The following is a 14,271-nucleotide window of genomic DNA, read 5'->3' as shown; positions in this document are numbered from 1 at the left end:
AAAAATTGTGAATCACTATGTTGTACACCTGAAATGTATATAACACTGTAAATCAGCTATACCACATTTAAAAAAAAATACCTATATTGAAGTTTCTTTCCAAATTGAACTGGGAAATAGGGAAAAAGAAGCTTATCAATTTTCATGGTAGCCTGTGGGCTATTTCTCTACGTTCACATTTTTAAAACTCTGAGCTTTCCCCAGGAAGTTTGCTTGGAAACACAGTCACTAGAAGTCAGAATTCCCCCAAGTAAACTTTGTTGGCTTTCCTATCTTGATTAAGGTCGTGGAGCTACCCAGGTATGAGGCCAAACTGTGCAGAACGCCATGTTTGGAAGGGAGAATGTGATCACAGCCTTTGGAGTCAGTAAATAGATGCTCATCCCAGTAGGGGTGAAAGCAGGTAAAGGCGCATTGTACACACCTGCACCAACCTCCCATGCTGCCTAGAAGGGGACAATAGGCCTGATTACAAACCCAGCTGTGGCAAGCCAGTCCTCCCTCCTCCTGACTCATCTCTCTAAAATACAGCCAATCTATGACTCCAGGAATAGCTAAAATCCTTTACAAATAATGATAGATTCTGGGGTTAAAAAAACTTTTTTGAATGCTAAAATAGTCCTGAAACAAATAAAAGTCAGTTCTGCATTTTTATATCCCTTTTTAGATGTCTACAATCCTCAAAATTCAAAAGACACATGATTTTATACAAAAATTATGTGTGTCTTACAGCATGGTGATCATTCAGCCTTGTTGATGTGCTTTTTTAATTTATTCAGCATATGGAATATTTTTTCAAGGGCTGGGGCAAGTTCTAGCCTCATGGTTAGAGAAAGACCTATATCTTCCAGAACAGCCTGGAAGAATATACTACTACCCTCATCTCCCTGAATATGACCAATTGCATTTGGAAGAGATATTAGAGTTTAATGATTCTACTCTGACCTCTAATCCATTTGCCTGCCACAGTTCACCAATTCATTGAAGCCCCAGCTTGAGTAAAAACAGAATACCATCCTTAGGTTCATTTAAGCCCCTGATTGCTGGGCCAGTTATTACCTAGCAGATAACTGACATGAAATTTTCAAAAGAAACTAAAGTAGAGGTTTTAAAGACTGGTGACTAGCAACAGTGTAATGAGTTTGGTTATGTCTGTTGTCCACCTTACATATTTGTTACAAACAGTTGCAGAAAAATAATTTTAAAATTCAAGAAGACATTATTTCAATAAAAAAGTTTTTGTCACCAGCTAATACCCACTAGGATGACTACTATACAAAAAAACAGAAAATAACAAGTTTTGGTGACAATACGGAGAAACTGGAACACATCTGCATTGTTGGTGAGAGTGTAAAGTGAAGGAGACACTATGGAAAACAGTATGGTGGTTCTTCAAAAAATTAAGAACAGAATTACCAAACAATTGCTGGATCATGTATTACATGCCGAAAAGAACTGAAAGCACAGTCTCAAAGACATATTTATACACTCATGTTCATAGCAGCATTATTCACAATAGCCAAAAGGTAGAAGCAACCCAAGTGTTCACCAACAGATGAATGGATAAATAAAATGTAGTATATACATGCAATGGAATATTATTTGAACTTAAAAAGGAAGGAAATTCCAACACATGGTACAACACAAATGAATCTTGAGGACAGTATATTAAGTGAATTAAGCCAGTCACAATAACAATAATAATAATTTATGATTCTACTTATATGGGCTACATAGAGTAGTAAAATTTATAGAGAGAGAAAGTAGAATGCAACTGCCAGAGGCTGGGGGAGTGGGCAGTTGTTGTGTAGTGGGTGCAGAGTTTCTGTTTTAAAAGATGGAAAGAGTTCTGGAGACTTGTTGCACAACAATGTGAATACACTTAACTACTGAACTGTATGCTTTAAAATGGCTGAGATGGTCAATTTTATGTTGTATGCATTCTACCACAATTTTTTAAGTCTAGAAAAAAAAGGCTTTTGTCTATCTGGTGGAACAAAGCCTTTCTCCGCCTGTTCTCTGGGGTCTTGAAATCGTTACTGACACTGGATGTACAGGCAGCCGTGCTCTGACACTTACAGCATTCAGATGAATTGCTCCAAGGATCTAGTGTAAATCAACTGGAAGCACCAGAGCATGGCTGCAGATGGCAGAGGAGACATTGTGGCTGACAGAGCTTGATGAGAAGAGACTTTGAGGGACAGGGAGGTTGAGTCTGGCCATGTCCAATGCCATAAAAGGCACCACACTGAAAAAGTCCAAATCAGAGCTTTCAACTATCTTGGCAACTAATGCATACTATAGCAAGGTCCATCTATCGAATGCACCACCCAGGGCAGGAAAATATGAGTGCATGGACACAATTTTAGGCTAAACAAATGCAACAATAATTGTAATTGGATCACCCCTTCCTGCCGTTCACCCATCCCTCATGCTCCTTACCCACAGATTTACTGAACAGCAACTGAAAACCAACTACTGGATACAACTGTGTAGTTCTAGAGCCAGAAGAGCTTCTAGATATAATCTGTCTCAAGGCCACCCTGATCATTTGGTATTAGCTGTCTTGAATGTGATGCTGAGAAAGATTCTAAGGCTACATCTGGGCTCAGTGGGAAACCATGACTTGATGACTTGCTTATGTCTGGCCCAGATCATTCAGAGAGATTGAAACAGAATTGGGAATAAAACTACCTGTCCAGAGTCTGTTCTGTTGAAGAGCAACTTCTCATGGATGAAGAAGCAAGTTGGTAAGCCATAAAATGGAATTTGCTTTACATATCGCTTCCAAGTTCCAGTCCACAGAATAGGAAATGACTTGGGGGTGGGAGGAGAGAAGGGGGTAGTTTGGGAATACCTGCTTCAAGATAACTAGAATTTTCATAAGTGAGGTGGGCCTCTGGATATGAATGACTCACCAGAAAGGAGACAGTAGAGAATCACAGAGGCATAAGGCCACCACCAGGAAATAAAAAAGAAGGCTAGTAAGAGAAAAAACATTCATAACAAGATAAGCTTTGTAAGAAGCCAAAGAGACCTTAGAAAATTCCAATCCAACATATTTCTTTTGTTTTCTCACGATTCTATTTTTACAGAAATTGTCTACCTTGTCACCCCTGTTCTTGAGCACATTAATCATATCATTTTAGAGTTTACATCTAATAGCTCTACTATCAGGACAATCCATGGATCTATCTGGTTTTCCTTTGGTTTTTAGTCATGTGGTCCTGTCTCCTGGCATCCTAGTTAACTCTTAATTGTCATGTATTGTATATGAAAAGTTAAAAAGGACATGCTAGCTCCCTCCAGAGAGCATTTAATTTTTCTCCCAAAAGCTATTAGACCAAAGGCAGATCCAGTTAGGAGCTGAGATGCTTTGAGACTAGTTTTTAGCCTTTGAGAGGGCTGGTCTACTTCTGGTTTATCCTGGAGTCCAGTCTTTCAACAGTCTCAACTCAGACATTTACCATGGACACTCCTCCTTGGAGTTCTGAACGCCATTTTTTTTTTGTTTGATTGGCTGGTTGGTTTTCGGCAGGGGGGCGGGGGGGGCGGTGTTTGGGGGAGGGTTTGGGGGTTTTTTGGTCTCCCAAACTCTAAGAGAAATCAAAAACCCTAGGCCTCCACTTTTTACCCAGCCTCTCATCCCTGCTTACAAATCAGCAAAAACCTAGAGTGGGGAAGTAACAGAGAATTTCAGGGTTACTTCAATGTGTTTCCCTTTTCTCTGTCTTGTCTCTTCAAGTCCTGGCTGCCTTGGTTGTTTTCTGATGATTTCAACAGCTATTTGTGTATATATGTGTACATGTGTGTGTGTGCGCGTGTGTGTGTGTGTGTGTATCGGTGAGAGGATTGATCTGATACGAGTTTTCTATTACAGCCAGAAGCAGAAGGATGTTTTATTTTCAATAAATTAATTATTCCACTATTGGATGGTACAAAAAAAGCATAATAAAACTGAAAAAGACAAAAGGAAACGGCTCACCCATAATCCTATCATCTTAATATAATCAATTTAGTATTTTGGTATTTTCTTAAATTATTTTCTCCTATGCCTTTTTACGTCATTCTAATAATAGTGTAAATACAACTTTACATCCTAGTAAGAACTCTAAGGAAACGTGTACAAAATTTTAAAGTGTAAATCCCTTTAGAACTCTTTAGTAGGTGATGTGAGGATTCAAATAGATGTAATCTGTGGCACCAAAGAGCTTATGATTTGTTTAAGAAGGCCAAAAAAATGCATAACTCTTAAAGGTTTTTCAACTCAGTGACGAGGGCTATTCTCTAACTTCTTGACTTAGCAACAAATAATAAAATTATTTTCATAAACAAATGGCCCAAGGGAAGTTTAAACCTAAAAACTGAATAACTGGACAAAATTAACATCACAGGACAAATTAAAAAAAAAAGAAAAGAATCTTTCAGGACTTCTGCTTAAGCTTCCTTTCTTTAAAAAGAAATCTATAAAAATTACTTTCCTCCATCTTTCATTTATTATATCCTCCCAGTAGTAAATACCCTATATGTGCTTGTGAGCCAGCCAGCCAGCTCTTGGCTGACTGATATATCTAGTTAATTTAAGATCAAGCTGCCAAGGTACTAAGCTGACCACAACGCCTGCTTCTGATGAGCTGTTATCCTGTGAAGCCAATGTGCTAAGGATAGAATTTCACATAGATTTTCCACATCTACATTGCAGAAGAAATTATTTGTGGTGTAATAGATTTTTTTGCCAGACCAACTGAGTCAGCACTTTGTAGTGTCAATTCCTCTTCCCTCTTAGGTTTTAGATACATGCTTGTCCTGGAATTGATGCAGGCCAGCATGATACCTTACAAGTCATTCTTCAGACCAAAGAGGACCAGGAAGGGCTCATGACATTTCTCATTCTTTTGCAGCCAGACCTGATGGGCAGCTGTCTTTAGAGGGGTCTCCCCCTTCACGTACTGCTTAGCCAACAAATCTGTGAAACACATCATGGGTATTAAACCTGACTAGTATGTATGAATCTAAGGATTTCTCAAAAGCAGAGTATAAAATTATGAAAAAAATATTATTCATTCTCCTGAATAAAGTGACTTGGCTTTTTCTATTTGCATACCCAAGTTGAAATTTCTTTGTAAATAAAGCATGGTGTGATATCAAGTTTATGTTTCAAAGAAAATACTATTAATAATACTTTGAGTTTTATAATATCCATTATATCCAACATAAACAAATGAACAAGCCCATAAAGACAAATAAATAATTTAACATGAAGCTGGGAGATGTTTCAGGTAAGTCACAGAGGACTATGTTGGCAGGGAAGTAACATGTTTTACTCTTTTTTGGTACAACTCATAGATTTCTTTAAAATGCATGTAAAGCAGCCCTTTGACACTCACAAGTACATGTACCCAGATATTCATAAATTCCCAAATCAGAACTGTTTCTGATACCTACTGGTTCTCTTCCAAATCATGTTGCATCAAGAGCCACACGTTTCTTAGGCAGATCTTCACATCACTCAAGTTTTACCCTCTCACACAGTGACCATTTTCACACACACACACACACACACAAGTATTGTGTATGAAAATTAGCAGAGAAAAACAAAGCTTTAAAACTATATTAAAATACAGGAGCCAGGGAGCTGTCCAGGCTCACAGGAAAGCAAATATTGAGCTGTCACCTACTATCCTTTACCCAACCTCAATTCACACCTTTTCAAAACTGCAATATAAAGTACATATCATGGACCTTGAGATCCAAGAGAAATCACTGAAAACTGCAAATATCAAATCCTTGAAGGACAAAGATCAATTGGTATTGACTATCTGACAATGATGCAAAGCTCCCAGTGTGGTATATAAATATTCTTGGAAGGTTTAAAAAGATATCAAAGGACTCTGATAGTGTAAAATGGAAAAATTTGACATTCAGAAAACAACATCATGGAACTACCAATAGGTTCACTTTAAAAAATGGCTGGTACAAGTGTAGAGGATCAACTAAACAAGCCTTATAGGGTCTAAATCAAATAGACTCTTCCTTGTGCTGGCTGCATCTTCAAGGGATGGCTGGAGGTAGGTGGTCTCTTTCACATTACTATACTCGTAACACATAAGAGCAAGTGTCCCTTTTATTCTACCCACATCTATAGCAGACTTATTTCCTTAAGTAAATATTTTTCTAAATATGACATCTTAAGTGCTTTCAAGATCATTTTATTACTACAACACCCAAGAAAATATATTCCATTTTTTCAAAGGTCATAAAAGAAACCCAAATAGAAAGGCACAGAAATGTGACAACAATTATCATTTATTACACCAATAAGTAAGCTTTGGTTTCCACAGCCACAATCAGAGTTTCAGCCAGGAAAAAGCCTGAGCAATGACCAAGGAAAATGCTTTAATTTTTTAAATAACTTTTCCTATTCCTTTAAGATTTCTAAAGGATCACTTGCGTAATCCAGGTAAACCACAGAAGGAAACGGATGGCAAATGACAGTGATAGGATTACAGCACAGTAATACTAGCACCAAGAATATAATGAAATGAAATTCTAGTCCTATAGATTGCAACAATATAGGACCTGCTAACGGGTAGTATTAGACAGGCTTTCCTCACTGGCTCAAAGACTCAGCCAAATGTCTGAATCTGACAAACTTGTTTTCCACCTAGAACGCATTAAATCTTTAAAAATCCAAACACACAAAGAAAAAATAAGTCTTCTAGTGTAGACTGAAAATAAAAATCTGTATGTTTGAAATGCAACAGAAGGGAAGCTTTCCTTTGCCAGTGTTTACAGACTAGAATATTTTGAAGAAGTATCTAAGGGTGCCCAAGCTTTAAAATGGATCAGAATATGCACGGAGATCACTGTCTTTTTCCATGTGGTGAGAATTGAGTAAATAAAGGAGAAGAGAGGGATTTGAACGTGCACTTAAAGAGGAGGATTTTTTTTCGACGTGGGGACTTTTGTGTGAGTTATTTAGTTGTTACAAAGCAAGGAGTCTAATATTGAATTTCCTGATGTTTATGTCACAGTACATACCATCCAAGGACTAGTCTTGGGGCCAGTCAGTTCAGCTACCTGAGCCTTAGCTTTGCATCTGTTTAAGGAGAGAGAGATCATTCCTGTCTTCAATCCCAGCTCTAAAAGGCCTTCAGTCTGTAAACAGGAAAGACCCTTTCATATGTACGTACAAGTCTAGTTTTTACCATTGTTTCTCCTTCTGAGTCAAAACCATTGCTTGTATGCATGTCCTCAGCCTCCTAACAAAAGTAACAGGCAATTCATTTCTGATTCTCAGGAGTGAAATATACTAGGTGGGAAATTATATACTAGGATTACACAGGCAATTAACCAGCTCTGTCAATTGAAGTGTGACAGCTGTTAATCAAATCTTTTAATTCTTCTCTATTTTTTAATCTGTTATTATTACTCTTATAACAATTTTCTGATCTCTTTACTTTCTCGCAATCTTTTTCTCCTTCAGAAAATCCTAACTGAACTATTCCTGACCTTCTTTTATGTTGGATAATTTTCCCCCTGGAAACACTGGCTTCATTTCATTTCAGCCCTCTAGAGCTGGCCCTCATTCTAGCTCCCTCTGCTGATTGCAACCAATTTGTTTTCAAAGGTCTAGGCAGCCATCAAAGGAAAGCACTAACTCACACTCCTGCTCTGTAACCTCCAATGATGATAGAAAAGAATATGTTTCTTGGTCAAACATGGAGGCATTTTTCAGGCTATATGGTCCAGCCCTTTATAAATAAGAAAACTGAGATTTTTAAAGACTCCACTAAAGTAACTGTAGTATAGGATTTTAACATTGCTTCCATAACTAACCATTGTCACATGACATATGGAGGGACCTGCTGACTTCTTCCTCTGATTTTAAGTCCGAAGCTCCAAACAAATCACGTTATTATTATCATCATTACCATAAGAGGAGTTGGTTCAACAGCAGCTCTATTAGTCGGGGTTTCTAGTGGAAACAACAGAATCCCCTCTGGCTAATTTAAGCAGAAAGGAGATTTATTAAAGGATATTAGGTAACTTACAAAATCATAGAGAGACTAGAGGCTCAGGTTCCAGGAACCTGAGGACCTGACTTTACTGTCCCTGCCACCACCTCCAGTACAAATACTACTTCTTACCACCTATGCCATACCTGAAAGTCAGCTGCCTCAACAGCCAGGCAAACCAGAGAATGGAAGTCAGCACTGCCCTGTTTGCTCCTGCTCTTGCAAATCAACGCCTCACACAGACACAAGCCCAGCATCCCACATTTATTTCAAGTGCAAAGGGCACTGAGACTCATAATGTGGGAATTTCCCCAAATACACAAAGGCTATTCAAAAGTAAATGAGTAGCCAAGGATCTAACAAATGTGAACTTCAGTTGCTAAATGAAAAGCAGAATTCCAGCCTCCTCCGGCTCCATCCCCCTCATCTTGCCCATTTTATTACAGCAAAATTACATTCACAAATGACTCATTCCTGCAGTGAACAGAGAGAAATAAACATTCTCTTGATCCACACACATCCAGAGCAATACTTGGATGAAGTCCTCAGCTAGACTCATTCCCCCAAAAATGAATGCTTATACATTGCTTATGTTCAATGCAACAAATAAATATCAAGCACGTGCTGTATCTAGAGCTTGTTCTGGGTGCTGAGGGATGATAAATAGATGAGTAAAATATGGTCCAGCCCTCAAGGAATTTATAGCTTGGGAACAGGAGAAATATTTGGGGACTAAATGTAATACACCTTGACAAATACCATGCAATAAAAAAAGTACATGAAATGTGTCAAGGAAACAAGTAACTAACGCTACCTTGAACTGGAAAGCTGGGGAAGTGGGGTAGCAACCTTTGCACCCAAGTGCAAAAGAGTTTTACAGATGAGGAGAAAGAATGTTTCAAGCAGAGGACTTAGTGACAGCTAAAGCTTCAAAGCACTTAGCAATACCAGGCATGTTTCCAAGCATTTTACATGTAGTAACTCATTTAACCCACTCAACAAACCTATGATGTAGCTACTATTAATATTCCTGTTTCACACAAGAATTGAATGTGGGTGTCCTGATTCCAGCATCTGAGCTGTCACCATGATCCCAGCATCCATGCTGCCCTCCTGCAGTAGCAAATGTACAGATACTGAGGTGTGAAAGAGTACAGTGCATTCCATGCAGAACTGAAACTTTAAGTGTTGTCACTGTATATAATGGTTTGGTACTAAAGAAAAGGCTGAAAGATAAAGTCATCCTTAAATGCCTTAAATTTAAATACCTTTCTTGGGCTTCCCTGGTGGCGCAGTGGTTGAGAGTCTGCCTGCCGATGTAGGGGACACGGGTTTGTGCCCCGGTCCGGGAAGATCCCACATGCCGTGGAGCGGCTGGGCCCGTGAGCCATGGCCGCTGAGCCTGCGCGTCCGGAGCCTGTGCTCTGCAACGGGAGAAGCCACAACAGTGAGAGGCCCGCATACTGCAAAAAATTAAAACTAAATAAATAAACAAATAAATAAATACCTTTCTTAAGCAGCAAGAGTTAAGATCAGAGTGGCTAATCTTTGCCAGGACAACAGTGGTGAGGGGGAAGGGTAACCTTTTTTTAAAAATTATTTTTCAAAATTGGTAGTAGAAAAAGTGAAAGCTGTGCTAAAGAAAGTGAGTCTTGCTCTGTGCTGCTATGTTTCCCAGCTTAACTTTGGTGCCTGGTTGTGCCCGGTGACAAGAGGCTGCCCTCCCGCTCTGACAGTGTTTATGCCCAAGGTGGCTAGGGTAGGCACCTCTTTTCTCCTTCACCCCTCATACCACATCCCTAGGACCACAATCACTTCAGAGGGAAGCACAGTAAACATTCTATTGAAGCCAAGTTCAGAAACCTTGTGACTTGAGGCACAGAAAGTTAAACCAAGCTACTTTTTTGAAATCCTCCCTAACAGAATAATTCCCCACTAGAAAAGAAGGATCAGCTGGTTTACTTATGCGACTCATCCATCCCTGACGTCTGTGATCCTGTGATATGATTCCAATCTGCCTTCATGGAGGTCTGTCTGCTGAGTTAATTTTATGTACCCCTTTGTGCTGGCCTCTTATGTTTATTTCATTACAATATTTACAAAAGGACTTGAGAAATAAGTCACTATGCAAATGGAAGTATGAATATATGATTCAGAGGAATATTAAAATTCATTAACCTTATTTACATTTAAGCTATTATCATGTATATTTGAGCACACTGCACCTGCCAGAATGGATGTGAAGCCACATCAGCAGTCCACTGAATAATCTATTCACTGTCTTTATTTCCCTGTCAAGTAAAGTAAAAACTTCCTCATCTTGGACACATTCAAAATCACTACCAAGCTGATTTATTCATTAGCAGTTCTTATTTCTAGAGAAGTCTAATACAAATTTCAAGTTGTCCTTTGGCATTTGGAGGCTCTATTCCCTTAAAGAATTTTTCTGATCTTTGTTAATTTTGAAGTACTGTGTTTCTCTTATCATCCACTTGGAAATGAAGTAGACCAAGCTCATCATTTTAAAGACTGACAAAGAAAAGCTATATCTGCATGACACCATCCCTCACCCCCCAAAACTCAGTTCTATAAGAAAAGGAAAAATATAAAAGAAGAACAGTCAAATTGGTGACTTGGTATTAGTTAGGCAAAGCAACCAACTGGTTGGAATTTTCACTTTTTCAGTCATTTATTTGGCACTATCTTGATCCAGTTAGTGTATGGAATCGAGTGACAAGTCAAAACGGTGAGCAGAGCCACTCTGATGATGTTTTACACCCTCTACGACAGTGAGAACTGAATCTGCCTCAGACAGTCCACTTGGCTTTGGATTATGCAGCAGAGGAAACAACAGGAAAAAAATGTGTGATTTACAACTGCTGTTTGACAGCATAAATCCAACTAAAGGGCAGTTTTTTGGTTCTACCAATGCCTTCATGAGTTTGTGAATGCAAGCTGGCAAGTGGGAGCTGATGAGAGATCCACACAACAGAAGGATGATATTCTGAAGACCCAAAGGAGCTAATGAGAAGGGAAGAAGCTGAGCGCTGTAGGATGCGAGGGTCAGAACAGCCCAAAGGCCAGCACAGCTGAAAAGAGAGAACAGGAATTTCCAATAGGCCATTGTTAACTTGTTTCTTGTGGGGTATGTAATATAAATACCTCCTCGCCACTCTTCAACTTATCTTCAGTAAAGTCTGCATGTTCATAAGTGCTTTGTGTGTGAGTGGATTCTTAGAAGGAGTGTTTAGATTTCTAAGTCAATGTGGTGCAGCAAAGAATCAGCATAAGAACTTGGAGCCTAGAAGCAGAGGGCTCAGTGCAAACAACAGGTCGTAAGAACATGTGGCATCTAAGAGCTGCAACATAATCAATAATCAATCATAATCACATACTCAAGCCACGGAAATGGCGGGTTTGAGCACTGGCTCTCAAACTTTAACTTGCATCAGAATCACCTGGAGGACTTGTTAAAACAACTCTCTATGCCCACCCCTGAGGTTTTCATTCAGTAGGTCTGGGCTGGCCCCAAAATTTATATTTCTACCAAGTTCCCAGGTGATGCTGATGCTCCTAGAATGGGGACCACACTTTGAGAACAATTCTCTCTAGCTCTAGAGATGGCAGGAGGCCTGAAAGCCCTACTAACTATAAAGCAGTGATTCTTAGCTCTGGATTCATGTTAGTATCACATGGGGAGATATTTTAAACTATTAATGCCTAGGCCCACCCTACTAGTTAAATCAGAATTCTTAGAGGTGGGAAACTAGGCCTTGATATTTTTTAAAAGCTCTCCAGACAGTTGCCTGTAATGCCAGGATTAGGAGGCACCACCACAAGGTAACAATCAAAGGCAGAGTCCTAGACAGCAGAAGTTGTGCTTTCTGGCATATGGAACTCTGATGTGGAGAATGGACAATAGGACACAGTGGCTTAAGTGGACAACCCCAAGTGCAAAGAGAGGCAGCATTTAAAGAACCACACTACATGGGCTTCCCTGGTGGCGCAGTGGTTGAGAGTCCACCTGCTGATGCACGGGACACGGGTTCACGCCCCGGTCTGGGAAAATCCCACATGCCGTGGAGCGGCTGGGCCCGTGAGCCATGGCCACTGAGCCTGCACATCTGGAGCCTGTGCTCCGCCAACAGGAGAGGCCACAGCAGTGAGAGGCCCGCGTACCGCAAAAAAAATAATAAAAAATTTAAAAGAACCACACTACAGCTTCTCACTCAAGGGCACAAGGGTAGCAGGCAGTCAAAGGTGGTATAGTCTCTTCTAAAGAAAAGCCTGGAGATTATCATGGGTCAAAATAAGAATAGAAGGCTTCCCTGGTGGCGCAGTGGTTGAGAGTCCACCTGCTGATACAGGGGACACGGGTTCATGCCCCGGTCCGGGAAGATCCCACATGCCGCGGAGCGGCTGGGCCCGTGAGCCATGGCTGCTGAGCCTGCGCGTCCGGAGCCTGTGCTCCGCAATAGAAGAGGCCACAGCAGTGAGAGGCCCGCGTACCACAAAAAAAAATAATAAGAATAAGAACAGAAAGCTTAGGAAAAGCTTTGGAAATAGCATCTATACCATCTACATATACCTATAGTATCAACTACAGATGGAGTAGTTTACAAGTCTTTGCATTAGAACCACACGAAAAAGCAGCTTATCAATCTAATCTCTTTAGCTAACTCTATACATAGTAGTAACAACCATCATCCTAACACCATGCGTACAAATTGAAAAGTGGGAGCTGAAGAGATATAAACACAATGGGGAGAAGACAACTGAAGATTCAAAGGGGCTGATAATTATGTGTGTGGTGGGGAAGGAATGGGGTGGGGGGGTGTTGCACACACGTGTGTATTTGTGCGTGTGTGACTGTGGGTGTGTAAGTGTCCCAGAAGACTTGGAGCTAAGGCCTAAGGACATTTAACTTGAGAAATTAGATAGCACCTCCCCCTTCCATCTGGTCACAACCTTTGATGTGCATGGAGCCCATGAACCTCCTGTAAAGAGCATACGGTATATGCACACTTGGAGGTCCAAACCCATAGACTTGTGTACCCACTTTGGTAAGAGAACTCAAGTTGGCTAAATTATGTGGATCTCTATGGAGCAGAGCCCTTGAGGAAAAAAATAATGGAGGCGGGATGAGAGGAGACACCTGGCCAGCACAGACAGACTTCACAGAAGAACACAAGCATCTGGGAAAAGTAGTGGTTCCAGGTATCATAGGAGGCTTTATTTGAATCACTTTATAGGCACTTTTGTAAAGCAAATAATCATTGCATCAAGATTTTCACACATTATTTTTAGCATAGGAACACTGTCATCAAGCAAAAGCATATCGGAAACAAAGTTATAAAGCAGAAAAAGACAGAACTGCTCCACAGGGAAGAGTGGCAAGCCCCGTCCCCAAACTGGGGCTCACCTTACTCCCTACTCCAGTCCCTGAGAAGCCCTGCACATCACAGTTTGAAAACCGCTGGATAACACATTTGGTATTGTGAACCTGAATTTTTCACTCAGAAAACTGATTTTTATACAAGATAAAAAGGGAACTGTGGTATTTTCATTGAACCCTGGCAAATAAGAGGTTAGACTATTCTTTGGTTTCTAAGTCATGAGAGGTGCCAGAGGAAGAACTACCAGCAGAGTTCAGCCCAGCTCAGAGAGCAGTTCTGCAGATGATGTCTAGTAGAGCTGCCTTGGTCAGCAAGCCAGTCAATGTGTCTTTGGTGCACAAGTCTACAGAGGTCAGGTAAATTACCACCTTAGCCTTTTCCTCTCTGTGTATTTATTTTCTTAAGGTCAAAAGAAGGTAAATTCAGAAGTACCTTTATGCCTGAACGTCAAAGTCAACCTGCCTGGAACCAGGTCCTGTGGCATAAACTCTTTTATAGCTGGGTAGTTTTATTATTTGATTTAAAACCTTGTATCACCAACTGACAGAAGGTGTCTATAAAATAGGAGGTGTAGCAATGAAGGAAGGCACCTGGGAATAGGAATATATGCAGATGGTGCATCTGACCCAGCAGACGGGTCATATCTCAACTGGTGATGCCCATCTGGGTTTATCTTGATACCCTGAACATCCCTGCTTCCCTTCTCTAGTGTTTATTAAATTAAATCTTTAGTCTATCTCTACCCGTGTTCCCCACTTAATGTTTTCATCTTCTCTCTACTCCAAACACCACTTTCCATTATCCACACTACCGGCACAGTTTCAAAATGTTGTGTCCTAACTAGGCGAGTCCAATAG

At 40.2% G+C, this 14,271-nt stretch overlaps 1 long non-coding RNA gene across 1 annotated transcript in view; it reads right to left on the bottom strand.

Annotated features, from left to right (window-relative positions):
• Window positions 1-8,250, bottom strand: part of LOC132428173 (uncharacterized) — a 468,522-nt gene extending 460,272 nt beyond the window's left edge. Inside the window, exon 1 of the long non-coding RNA XR_009520076.1 lies at window positions 8,165-8,250. This is a non-coding gene — a long non-coding RNA (uncharacterized lncRNA). The remainder of the gene's footprint in view (window positions 1-8,164) is intronic.
• Between the last annotated feature and the right edge of the window lie 6,021 nt (window positions 8,251-14,271).

The sequence above is a fragment of the Delphinus delphis genome, chromosome 7 (genome assembly GCF_949987515.2).
Source record: "Delphinus delphis chromosome 7, mDelDel1.2, whole genome shotgun sequence".
In the NCBI taxonomy this organism is placed as follows: Eukaryota; Metazoa; Chordata; class Mammalia; order Artiodactyla; family Delphinidae; genus Delphinus; species Delphinus delphis.
The sequence above is the reverse complement of the archived record's forward strand: the minus strand, read 5'-3'. Positions and strand labels throughout refer to the sequence as shown.